Source organism: Sinohyriopsis cumingii, unplaced genomic scaffold (genome assembly GCF_028554795.1).
Source record: "Sinohyriopsis cumingii isolate HCF-2022 unplaced genomic scaffold, ASM2855479v2 utg000810l, whole genome shotgun sequence".
NCBI classification, from domain to species: Eukaryota; Metazoa; Mollusca; class Bivalvia; order Unionida; family Unionidae; genus Sinohyriopsis; species Sinohyriopsis cumingii.
Genome location: NW_028315933.1, coordinates 330,072 through 344,466, shown reverse-complemented (window position 1 = coordinate 344,466; position 14,395 = coordinate 330,072). Strand labels below are relative to the sequence as shown.

General features: G+C 34.6%; 1 protein-coding gene across 20 annotated transcripts in view; it reads right to left on the bottom strand.

Annotated features, from left to right (window-relative positions):
• Positions 1 to 13,134, bottom strand: part of LOC149773222 (protein furry-like) — a 242,636-nt gene extending 229,502 nt beyond the window's left edge. For 19 of the 20 annotated variants that reach the window (XR_016417442.1, XM_089946600.1, XM_089946615.1 and 16 more), the window contains exon 1: positions 13,001 to 13,134. The gene's annotated coding sequence lies outside the window, so the exon portion shown is untranslated. The remainder of the gene's footprint in view (positions 1 to 13,000) is intronic. The other variant, XM_089946612.1, reaches the window with a different exon arrangement.
• Between the last annotated feature and the right edge of the window lie 1,261 nt (positions 13,135 to 14,395).

Genomic DNA, 14,395 nt, shown 5'->3' with positions numbered 1-14,395 from the left:
ATAACATTATCTTTCAGGTAACTAACTGTCAAAACAAGGTGGACCTCAATGGACATAGTATTATCTACCAGATAACCAGCTGTCAAAACAAAGGGACCTAAATGGACATCATTATCTACCAAGTAATTAGCTATCAAAACAAGCTAGACTTTAATGGACCTAGCATTTAGCATCTGAAGACAAATGTGAAAAATCATAGGTAAAGATGTTTGTTACATGAAGTCATTTGGATCAGAAAACTATCTCTTGTCAGTGGTGAACAGCTATCTGCAATAAACAAGTTTCAATGGGGATCTCTGAGTTTATAGTCAGGTGTTTGATATATAGAGATGTCAGATAGGGCAGTTTTCATGGTACATGCATTTGAATTGGGTTTTTTATGCCTATGAAATGTTTGCATGGTTATATATAGGTTATTGATTCTAACAGTGTATTCCTCTGGGTGCAAGGCTTACAGTAAAAAATCCCCTTGGTCTCAGAACTTGGGGTCTGATTAAATAAAAAAAACTTGATGTCAAAACATGGGGAGAGGGGGTCAGATTGAAAATTAGGATCACTCTGATGCACAACTGAGGCAAAAGGAATACACTGGTCTAAACAGTTTCAAAGTTATGACCTGCAGGCCATATCTATATGGCCCTGAGCCATGAAAATAAATGCTATAACCATTGGGACCATGTTGGTAGGCCCCTCAAGCATGACAATAAATGTTATGACACGTGGGCCACATCTATATGGCCCTGAAACTTGAAAATAAATGTTATGACACATGGACCATATCTGAGGGCCCTCAAGCATGACAATAAATGTTATGACCCATGGGCCACATCTATATATGACCCTGGGTCATGCAAATAAATGTTATGAGCATTGGGACCATGTTGGTAGGCCATTGAAGCATGACAATAAATGTTATGACCCATGGACCATATCTGTAGGCCCTCAAGCATGACAATAAATGTTATGACCCATGGGCCACATCTATATGGCACTTTATTATAAAAATAAATGTTATGACCCATGGGCCATGTCTATATGACCCTGGGTCATGCAAATAAATGTTATGACCATTGGGACCATGTTGGTAGGCCATTCAAGCATGACAATAAATGTTATGACCCATGGACCATATCTGTAGGCCCTGAAGTATAAAAATAAATGTTTTATAATAGTCCATTTGTTGTTTTCTTTAAAGATTTAAAGGCAAAAATTACAATATAATATTTTGTTTTAAATTTAAAATAATTGGTGTGATGTGATTTGGATTTTGAATGTAGCTTTAAAAAAAATTCAGTCATATCGGTACAATGTCTACAATGTGGCAGTTTATAGTGATGTCTAGCACTGGGGCATCATGCCGCACACATGTAGCATGATGTCCCAACCAGTCACATTATCCTGACACCAGGCCGACCAGTCCTAACACTAACATCTTAATGCTGAGCGCTAGGCGAGGCAGCTGATAGTACCATTTTTGTAAGTCTTTGGTATGACTCAGTCGGGGATTGAACCCATGACCTGCTGCATCCAAGGCAGATGCTCTATCCACTAGGCCACCAGAGTGGTCGAAATTATTTGGAAAAATTATGTTATGGCCTAACAAAGTATAATAAAATTTTTTTTTTAAATTCAAAAGAATGTTTGTAAATGACAATGACTCTACAAATGCCACTTTATTATCTATTTGTATGTTACTCCATCTTATTCATTTTATTTCATATTTCATAGGTAATATCCACAATCTGGTACAAATACAATTTATTACATATTTCATAGGTAATATCCACAATCTGGTATAAATACAATTGATTTCATATTTCATAGGTAATATCCACAATCTGGTACAAATACAATTTATTTCATATTTCATAGGTAATATCCACAATCTGGTACAAATACAATTTATTTCATATTTCATAGGTAATATCCACAATCTGGTACAAATACAACTTATTACATATTTCATAGGTAATATCCACAATCTGGTACAAATAAAACTTATTACATATTATTCCTGTTTTCTGTTATTTTCATTTTCCATGCCATGCTTCAAAACCATTAATTTTAACCACAATCTACCAGTCACTTTCCCTGAAGGTTTTCCTTGCTGCCAACAGAATGTCATTTTAATTAATGAGAGCTATCATGCATATAATGAACACAATATGCAAATAACACCTGTTAATTGCTTGTATCTGCCTTGTGCAGTACTAAGATGGAGAAAATTGAAAACATGACATTACTTTGAAGGAAACTCTTGCACAGGCAGAGTGCTCTAAGAACCTATAAATGTTTCAAAAGCTTAGGGAAAACTACTTGAAAATGAAACTGAGTCAGTAATTCAGGGATTTCATTAACTAATGTCCCAATATATAATATGCCAGATATATTTTCCAGGACACTCAAAATTCTACAACTGGCCAACCCAGGAACCTTCCTTTCTTCTAATATTATGTGAAGATAATATCACTGTCCAAACTTTTCCCAAATGCAACTTATCTCTGCCATCAGAGCAAGTCTGATTGATTATCAATGTCAAAGAAAGATAAAACCAAGGCCATTTTGTGCGTCATTTCAAACAAGTCACCATCACCACGTCAACATTGTAAAGGCATATCACTAAGACCAACGTGTCAGTCATTCATTCTGGTGTATATCAGCAAACTGTCCACAAAAACTGAGTTTAGTTCCAGCCAACCTATCTACTGCCTAAGGACATATGGTGGCCTAGTCTTCAAAAACATTTGCCATTACAGATCACTGGCATTTCACCTTAGTCCAAGTCTTGCTAAACCAAGCTGGTATGTTAGAAAGCTTGCCAGTAGCTTTCTATTTGTCTGTGATTCTTCCAAGGGGGTTCTCATATTCTTCCTAAAAGATATGTACTGGCCACTATGTGTAGCCTATCAAGTGCTGAAAAAAATGGCATTAAACACACAAGCACAAACTATCTACTAACACTCAGCAAAAATCACTACAAGCCTCCTCTTGCTTAAAGGTCATGTGAATTCTCATGTCAACATCCAGTGTTGTAAACTACATTGGCATATTTCACAACTCACAGTACCAATTCAGTTCCCATGGTACACCTATGTAAACACGATGATATTAAACAGTCAATAACTTCAAATTTCTGAATGCACATGATAAAACCAGCATTTATCAGTATAAACGCATCCTTGATGACAGCTTCTTTGTAGAGAAAATCATATGAGCCATGACATAGTCTGGATGTACATGTGTTTCAAACATGCGATTTCAATTCTGCACCAAGGAGTCTTAACTAATTTTAGTAATGAGTTTTCCAAACTCAATCCTGTAAAAGGACTGAAATTCCATCAATAACAATGTCTGTGGGTTTTTTTTCCCCCCAACTATATTGAGGATAAGCTTTCAAAAGATTCTTTTTAATAAATCCTACTTTCATTATCAATCAATCCTAGCCAGCCAAAACCATATATACTCTATTTAATCTTCATCATTTCTAGACTGGTTCCCATTTGTCCAAATCACTAGTAACAATGAGTCCCTTACAATCTTACTTTGTGGCAAACTTCAAAGAGGACACAAGTAGCTTTCAGCCCCACTGGCAATATTCAGCTTGTGTGAATACCATACATGCCCTTTTTAAACAACCTCACCAACTGTATCAAGGAGAATTAAACTGTACATTGCCATGATGGTAAATTATTTCTCAAGACTGATAATGAAAAAAAAATATCATTACAGATAAAACTAACCTTGGAATGTTGTCCTGAAACAATGATATATATTACTACTGCAATTAAGCCATGTAGACTGACCCTCCAACATCCTGGTCAAGATACTGACATCAGCAATTTTGTTTTAAAATGCTGACCAAAAAAAATGTGCCACCTGAAGAAACCATCCAAATATATTTATAGGAATTCAACACCAATCATTTTTTAACTGCTGAGTAGTGAAATCCTATCTGATATTCTTGAGCAATAAGATTTTCAAATTAGCAACTGCGACAGCCATGCTAGATAAAAGATCTGCAATATTTTCATTCTGGACAAATTAGAAACAATTTTGTTTAGGAGGAGCAGCAATAATAATATTTTCAAGATGGCTGCCATGTTGGCCCTAATGAATGGCAGATGAGCAATCAATTTCATTTAGGACCAACTGGACAATCTTCTATAAAACAATATTATTAGAACATTCACAAGGTCTCTAGTGAGACTTATGACCAACAGCATTACATTTACCAAATGAACAGATATTTAAAAACAAAAACAAAAATTCAAAGAAATGACAATATTGACATTAATTTTCCAGACAATATTTGTAAACAATGTATGGGTTTCTTTAGTACACAAATTTCCCAGATTGAGAGAAAAGTCCTGTATAGATATCTGAGTCCATGACAGTAACTAAAAAAATGTGTATGTGCTAAAAACTGATGGCCTTGATTACCTATTAGGTATCTTGTAAAGCTGCTGAAGCATTTTCACAATGGCTGCATTGTGGAAACTGATGAGGATAGGAAGGAAGGACAGAGTTGCAGATACTGAGGTTCCAGCATCACCAAGATGTCAGAGGAGAAACTACCAAAGAAGATCTTCTATGTCAAGCTAAAGGAAGGAAATCAATCTCAGAGTGGTTTTTAAAAAAAAACCCACTTCAAAGATTCCCTCAAGTCATCCTTGAAACACTTCAATGCTGACCCTGAGTTGGAGGAAGATCTCACACAGGATACTGCCACAGGGTGGAATCTCATCAATACTAAAATTGCATTACTTTGAATGGAGAAGAACTGCCGAGGCAGTGCATTATTTTGAATGGAGAAGAACTGCTGAGGCAGTACAGAAGCATGAGCAGCATAAATTTCAGATAAAGAAACAAGAAACACATCCTCTATTGATCAAGCCAACTCAAGTGGCATCTCCTGTCAAGTGTTTCACAGACAGTTCAGAGCACAAATTGGCTTGTTCAACCAGTCACATAATCACAGAAATCAGACCAGTCAGTGACATCATGGTGATCTTTGAACTTGAAGGACACAGAACAAAAACAGGTATCTTGTTATGGTCTTCATTTATTATATTTATCTGAAATTCTTGGGTCATAAAAAGTACATTACCATAATATCCTCATTTATGTTCAATATATGTACAGCAATAAAGTGCTACTGTAAATCTTAAACTAACAAGTTTATAGTGACCCATTTAAATAGGCTTTTAATCACTGAAACAGGATGCAATTCAAATTTTGGTAGAGATAAAAAAGAATTCCTAATATTGTCCCAAATCTATTTCTAAATTATATATCAAAATATAAAGACATTCTCTTTTTTTTATATAGAAATTCATTTTTTGAACATTGCATTCTGATACATTTTTTATTATATATAAATGAATAAAATTCACTAAATGTATGGCTTCTGGCTAGAACTGGTGTGATACTTCCAGACTTTGAGTGCAGGCCTTCCTAATTTCCAACCATTTAAGTCCAGGAGTTCCGAAAATGAAAGATTAAAAATGGTGGAAGGTGACAAAATTGCAGCAGGAGACATAAACAAGTTAAGGTTTTAGTTAAAACAGATTAATTATTTAAAAAAAGTATATATTTATTTCTAATGGCATGTTCATTGAAATTCAATTTACCTGGAGTTTTCTAAATTATCTTTCTAAATACTGTATTACCTGGTCTTGAATTCAGTGTTAAAGCACTTGAAATTCAATTTATTTTGATAACAGTGAGCCAAGCTCATGCTGGTATGAAGTCCATGGTTGCACAGTGAGCAGTTTTACCAAATAAGGATCTTTTACCCGTCTTTTCAACCCATTAAAAAATTTGAAAATATCATCAGGTTTGCTACAAGTGAATAAATATCTCCTTTGTCCGCACTTTCATATTTCTGCCACCCAATATTCTGAATGGCATTTCTTGTGCCTGCAGGAAAGAACTAATAGTACATAATTACCATGTTTCTTTGTTTTTGCACATGCCTCATTAGAGAATAGAAAGCAAAGTAATTGTTCATCATCTATTATTTCTTAGTTATTGGACATATTCACCATTTAAAATTCAACGTGCCAACTGCTTTTAGTGCAAAGCATGGTCATACACTTGACATAATCAGCATTTCAAACCAGTAGATTTATAAATTCTGATCAGCAGGTTGGCTTCTAAACCAGCAGATTTTTTCTGCATAAATTTTACATTCTCCAATGACTTTAATATATTTAATATGTACTGTGTGATGGACATTTGTCCATAAATGAAGTAGGTGATTGGGTCAACATGACAAATGTCTTTTTATTAAAAAAACATGTTTACTTGGATCTGAGTTCAAGTTAAATACACTGGTTGTGCCCTTGGAATTACTAGTCTACTTTATGTTTGTTATGTTCTTTACTAAAAATTTAAGTTAAAGGCATGTTTACAATTTGAACTGTGTGGAAATAAACTTTTGACCCTCATTCTGGTCCTCTTATTGTGTCTTAGGTTTTTATATTAAGGTTGCTTACCTCATAATTATTAATTTCTAACTTAAATATGTAGTGGAATCATTCTTTTTAGTTGTGTTCAATTAAAATCCCAAACAGTTCTAAAAGTTCTATTTCAGGTCCAAAAGTACAGAGTACTCAGAATGATTTCCAATCTTGAATGTGCTGAAAATTTACTGAGCGGCTGACATAAATCTTGTTTGCAATGCTAAGCTCAATGAACTATAAAGTTGTCCTCTGTCATTTCTCCTGTCATGTCATAAAGTTTCATTGATATATATCTGTGGTATAATCTGCCATGGAAAGGTCTGGACTATGTGTTTCTGCCTGTCTGTGCTGGCACACTAAAGCATTTATGAAGTATTTCTTGTTTTCAATACTAAACATGATATCACCAAAAAATCTGGAATAAACCATAATGAACATTTTTGGAAATAACACTGCTCAGAAATACAAAATCAGGACAAAAAGAAAACAGCAGGATTTCCAGAAGGCGCAGTCAGGTTTGCAGGAAACATTTCCTTACTTGGTCTTAGTCATAATGTGTCACACATCAAACTACCCTACATGATTATGTAAATTTTGTCATCAGACTTAGCCTCAGGACCATTGACAGTCAGAACAGTGGCAATCTTTACCTAAGTTAAAGGCATGTTTACAATTTGAACTGTGTGGAAATAAACTTTTGACCCTCATTCTGGTCCTCTTATTGTGTCTTAGGTTTTTACATTAAGGTTGCTTACCTCATAATTATTAATTTCTAACTTAAATATGTAGTGGAATCAGTCTTTTTAGTTGTGTTCAATTAAAATTTAGGGATTTATTTATTTAAAATATTCACTGGCATTACTTACTATAACTTTTAGAATAAATCATTATTTTGAGAATATAGTGATTTCATTCAAGGACATTCTGGATTATATCACTGTCATATATCAAGACTGTTGGCACATAAAACTATTCCAGGCAAGTGGAAAATCAGCACATTCAAGATTGGAATTCATTCTGAGTACTCTATACTTTTGGACCTGAAATAGAACTTTTAGAACTGTTTGGGATTTAATTCACAATACTGTAAGTTGTTTTTAAATTTTCACTTTTTATTCTAGGGAAATAAATTATCTGTTGAAGTTTACTAAACTTGTTGGTATTCACACTTATCTGCTCCTTATTTAAACAATAGAGTCTTAATACACAAGGATTCAAAACAAAACAAGTGCATCTTTTTGGCCATAATATGTCTTCACCTACCTACTTTGATGCACATCATCTGCTGTAAGTACATGTATAACGAGATGCAATTCATACAAACTCATAAGGGAATCAACTAAAATATGGCCAAATGTAGCTGAATATGAGAGCCGATCACTTCTTTTAGAAACAATTGACTCTTTAACAGGTCATGGATTTACCAACAAATCTGCATGTATATAGACCACCTTATTTCAGTAGGTATCTAATGAGTGGTGTTGAGATAGGAACCTGAAAATTTACTGAGCGGCTGACATAAATCTTGTTTGCAATGCTAAGCTCAATGAACTATAAAGTTGTCCTCTGTCATTTCTCCTGTCATGTCATAAAGTTTCATTGTTATATATCTGTGGTATAATCTGCCATGGAAAGGTCTGGACTATGTGTTTCTGCCTGTCTGTGCTGGCACACTAAAGGATTTATGAAGTATTTCTTGTTTTCAATACTAAACATGATATCACCAAAAAATCTGGAATAAACCATAATGAACATTTTTGGAAATAACACTGCTCAGAAATACAAAATCAAGACAAAAAGAAAACAGCAGGATTTCCAGAAGGCACAGTCAGGTTTGCAGGGAACATTTCCTTACTTGGTCTTAGTCATAATGTGTCACACATCAAACTACCATACATGATTATGTAAATTTTGTCATCAGACTTAGCCTCAGGACCATTGACAGTCAGAACAGTGGCAATCTTTACCTACTGAAGGAATTCATTTATTAATAGGCAATGAGCTAGCTGGAGATAAGGCTGTGATTAATCCACTTGTAACTGATAAGCCTTGTTTGGATCAAAATGTTCACGCTACTGAAAATTAATTCCCAGATTTATACCCGACTTTAGCAGTTACTAGAGCTATGGCAAAATGAGCTCTTGAAAATGATGTTGATCACGAACTTATTCCTTTAGCTGACACATGCACTGGTCAGTTCTTTGATAAGGTCACATTTGCTCCTGGTATTGATCAATCAAGAGGTATTGATAACAGTAATCCTCTTTTTACTCCTCCTTCTTTCCATTCTAATTGGGGTAACAACAGACAATCACTTATTGTCAAAGAACAAGATCCTGAGATCCCCTGTTTGTTTCTGAGGGTTATTAGCAGAAATGAAGCCACACAAGTACCAGTCTATCATTTTGTGAAAAATGGGGTCCTTATTAGCAAATGGAAACCACCTGCAGTATCCGTTGGTGATGAGTGGTCAGTTAGCTATCAAATTATTATTCCACAGTCGTACTGACAAGAAATTCTTAGTCTGGCCCATGAAACTCCTTTGGCTAATCATGTAGGAATCAATAAAAATTATTACAAGATCTTTTACAAGATAGGTTTCTAAACACTGTATGGCAAAAAATGACACTTGTCTAATGGTAGGAAAACCCAATCAGAAGATACAGAAACTAATATGTGACCTGTTCCTGTATTTGATGAACTATTTAACAGATTAATAGTAGACTGTGCCAGTCCCTTACCTAAGACCAAATCAAGCAACCAATACTTTGTTGACTATAATGTGTGCATCTACAAAATTACCAGAGACAATTCCTTTGAGGAATATTATCACAACAACCACAGTAAAAGCTTCGATAATTTTTTTTTTAAAAACACTTTTTGGCCTTCCCAAATCTGTTCAGCGTGATCAAGGGTTTAATTTTTTTTCCCAGCATGTTATGCATGAAATCACCATTCAATAGTTCAAAATCTTTTGCCTTTCAATTTAAAAACATAAATATCAGGGTCGATGTCTTACATTGTAGGAAATTTAAAAAATAAAATTAGATCATACTGCTTTAAAGAGGAGAATAGTGGGATGAAGTTGTTCATTTGCTGTTGTTTGCTGTTAGAGAATCAGTTTAAGAACTGTTATGTTTTAGTACTTTTGAATAAATCTTTGGATATAACTGTCCATGGACCGTGGAAGTCATTAAAAATGAAATTTCTTTCAACCAAAGATTCATAATTAATCTCCTTGACAATGTCCTTGATTTCAAAAATAAGTTTTCAAAGGCTTATGAAGTATCAAGAACTAATCTTCACTCTATTCAGTCAAAAATGAAATAAAGGCATGACAGAAATACAAAAGAAAGGAGTTTTCAGCTGGGTAATAAGAGTTCTGGCTCTCCTGACCATACCTTAAAATAAGTTATTTAAATTATATCATTAATACTTCTGGGAGGAGAAAACAAAAACAACTTTGCAATATATATACCATCTTCACTAGCCAAGGTTCCGATATCTTAACCCCATCTACAACCCGGCAGATCTGGCAGGTATTTCTGTGGTTTGGATATGTGAATTTCATTCGATGCAATCAAACTTAAGTTGTTCAAATCCGAAAACTGTTCTTTCAGAAGGGGAGCACACAACCTGAATGGACACAGAAGCAATTTTCAAGTGCCAGTCCATGTTTGTAGAAAATACTTTTCATTCAAATACATCTAAAATGGGTTCTCTCTGGTATATAATCATACTTTCAATGTTAAACATATAAAGCCTCCTTTTTAAGTCAACTGCCTACTCCATTTCTGGCTGATGTACAATGCATTGCTGTTACATGCTGCTGGTTATTGTCTTTACATACTAAGGGAGGCAAATCATGACATCCAACAGATATTAATTATTATAACAAAGCACTAAAATATTTGTTCCATTCACCAGGATGTAGATATTGTAAAACATATCGGAACCTTGGCTAGTGAAGATATATAAGTATGTGAAAGGAGTATCTTGATAGTGACAGACCTGTTAATCATTCCACTAGTTTTGTTGTACCTGTAATACACAATGAAAATTTAAATGATGGAATGCGATCTGGCTTTGGTGACTTTGGTTTAGCCAATCTTCGGAATTTGGAAATAAGAAACAATTTGGACCAGAGGCTTTCATATCGACAGCCACAAGAAAAGAGCTGATATGTGAGTATGAGCACTTGTTTTTGGGTGGCTTTATTTACTAAATTATTATTCACTGGAATTGGACAGAAACATTAACTTGGAATTACAGTGAATTCAGACAAGGACATTTTTGGATTATATTATTGTGATATATCAAAAGACTGTTAGCACATTGTCAGTACATCATCACAGTCCAAGCCAAGTACATTAGCATGTTGGAGACTACATGCACGTAAACATATTCAATATTGGAGCATCATATATTTGAACATCTGAACTTTTAGGATTATTTGGGATTTAATTAATAATTACTGTAAGTTGTTTTAAAATTTTCACTTTTTATTCTAGGGAAATAAATTATTTGTTGAATTTTACAAAACTTGTTGGTATTGCTGTTTTCTGTCATTTAGCTTAAGACCATAGACAAAACATCACCAAAATAGATTCATTTCCAATGACAAGAATCGATGAGTTCATTGACAAAGTTGGAAATGCAAAATATCTCACAAATTGTGAACTTCTGAAAGGATCCTGGCAAATTCCACTCACAGAAAGAAAAGAAAATTTGAACATTTCCAGATAGACTTTATCAGTATCAAATATGTTGTTTGGTATGAAAGGTTCTACTTCAGCTTTCCAGCATTTAATGAATATGATTACAGCTGGTCAATGAGGTCATCATCTACAATTACACTAGTCCTACATGTAAGACATAGCACATGTTGATTTTGTTTAGGTGCTATGTCTTACTATCCAAATAACGGCCTTGTATAGTGTGTTCCGATGTCATTGACATTGGGGGCGCCCCGAGTGGCCGAGTGGTTTAAAGCGCTTTTCGTTACGGATCACTGCCATCTCACCTCTGTCTGTGGCAGTTCAAGTCTAAGATTCAGCCAACGTGGGCATGTGAGAAAGCTTGCCAGTAGCTTCTCGTGGGTCGGTGGTTCTTTCCGGGGTTTTTCCCGGGTTCTTCCTCCACCATTAATACTGGCCGCCATGTATAGCCTATCGTGTGCTGAAAAATGGCGTTAAACCCCACAACAACAACAAGAACATTGACATCGGAATGAGTAGTCAAAGTTTCAGGAATATTTCACACATCTGGCAGCATGTATCGACACTCTTCCACTAATTTATGTGTAATTAATATAGTTATTGTGCTTTCTTTATCCTGGCGAAATGAAAACATGACAATAGCAAATGGATGCCTTTTCATGTTCCGTTGACATACACTTGAATTTGTTGCAATGTGAAGGTAGTCGAGGTATGCCAAAGTATGTTTAAGTAGGATCATGTGGTGGACATGTTTCTTGAATGAAACGAAACGTTGCTTTACAGTCTCAATAGGCATATTATATTGGTATTCATTTCATTAAAGAATATTTCTACTTAACCCGATTTTGGCATTCCTGCCTTTCATCGCCTTCCAGTCAACTGAAATGTAAGCCAAAGAAACTTGAAAACGGGTCCATTTCTTTTGTGAGAATTTGAAGACATCAGAGTAAGTAAAGTCTGACTAAAACATTATTACCTTACTTTGTAGAAAAGCACCATTATTTTAGTTGCCAGTTGTGTGAGATATTCCTGAAAATTTTACTTTCGTTACGATGTTAGTCAACATCAAAACACACTATACAACACTGTTAGTTAGGCAATAATACCCTGACGCCTAAAACATAAATATCAGCGTCAGTCTTGCATGTATGACTACAATTACACCTCACAAGATCACTTGGAAACCATTCAGAAATTATTTACTGAAATCTGCTAATAAGATGATATGCATATTGAATGAAACTAAGTTATCTAAACAGTTTTCTTTTTTAAATTAACATATATTTTTTTCGCTTTGATTACATAATCTTATACTGGATTCCATCGCATTCCAGCCAACTGAAATGTTGGCCAATGCAACTTGAAAAATACGTCCATTTGCTTAGGTGAGAATTTGAATTTATTAGAAAGAGGCATTAGATTAAGTAAAGTCTGACTGATTAATTTAATTTGTAGAAACGTGTTGATATAGGCTGCCAAGTCAAGTGTGTGAGATATTCCTGAAAATTTACTTCTCATTCCGACTTGAGTCGTCATAGGAACACGCTACACTAGGCAGTTATTGAGGCAGTAGGACATCGACCCCAAAAACATAAATATCAGGGTCAATGTCTTACATTATAGGACTAGTGTGTTCCAATGTTGTTCTTTATCATGTAACATTTCACACGGTCCTAATCGGCAACTGATACCAATCGGCCCGCAATTTGATGTCAAATGAATCACCATCCAAAATGAGCCATCATTACATTGTCCCTTGGTCGTGACTTACAACATTACTCTTAAGTGACTTTTGCAAAAAGTGCTCGCATTGTTTACCTGAAATGTGGTTCTAATCCTTCCTTGCTGTATCACATTTCCCTTACATTTGTATATGAACTGTAATAGTTATTTGATCACAACAATGTAAAACAATCTAAACCTGGAGAGATTAGCCTCAATATGGATACAGGAAATGGTCATGTACAAAAACTAAACCATTAACAAGGATACAAACATTTGCCACCCTACAACTCGAACGGTATATATAACCACGAGCATGTTAGTTGCTTTATTATTCATAATAAGACATTCTAGATAGTAAAATGTACATTAAATTTCAAAATTGTAAGGGACTAATAAATATTAAATTTCTCTGCTCGGTCATTCTTTGTTCGACACCTCCAAATTTGTTTCACCACTGGATCTAATAACATAAAAATACTAGAACTACAACACAGTTTTAAAAATTCTATTATCAAACTGTGTCTTAGAAGTCGCATTTAGCATAACAATTGATGCAGTTTGGCTAAGATAATCTTTTATATATTTATAAAGATATAATTTTGTTTTTCAACCACAGAGTGACGTAAACGCCATGAAAATTTCTAGTTACTGGTTACAACGGGCTAGACGCCCGGTTCCGGTAAATGAAAACATTTGGTTTACTCATGTATTACCCTTCATCTTGCCTGACAAGTGTCTAATTTCAAAATCTAGAATTTCTGAAAATGAATAAAGGAAAATCTTGGGAATAGATTTCAAAATGTTATTGGTTATAAATATTTAGTTTTACACACCCCCCCATCACCCCATTCAACCCACCCACCCCCACCCCTATTTATTATTTTTTTTTTATAGCTGTCTAGAAGGATTTTGTCATTATCGAAGACAATAGGTCTAAAAGGATACAAAATGAGCCAATCACGTACTCGAATTAGTCAGATAGTGGTATTTAGTTGAATGGTAGGAATCATGTAATGTCGAAATTATCAACAGAATTGGAAGATTCAAAACTAATTAATCAGTTGAAGAGATTTGGGTGTTATACCCATATATTGGATTTTGTCTCCTTTCATCTTCCACAAAATGTAAATTTAATGACAGGCAACAAAATCATCATCAGTTCTAAATACTATCATATAAAGGTGCGCGGTATAACCGGTTTACCGCGGTATTTATTTCAGTTGATACATACCAGTACCTTTTAACTGTACCGGTGTTTCGGTAGTTTCCGCCAGAAAGGAATATACGGAATTACATCACAATTAATACTTCCAGTTCAGTACCCACGAATGTAGTTCTAGTCTATTTTTAGAACATTTTTTCCTCTCTCATTTTGATGGTGATAGAAGAGTTTTATTTATGCAGTTTTGGTAGGGATTTAAAGGTAACTGTTTATTCTTGATAATATGAGCTCAGGGTGTTGTTGTCTGTATGTATTTTGGCGACAGT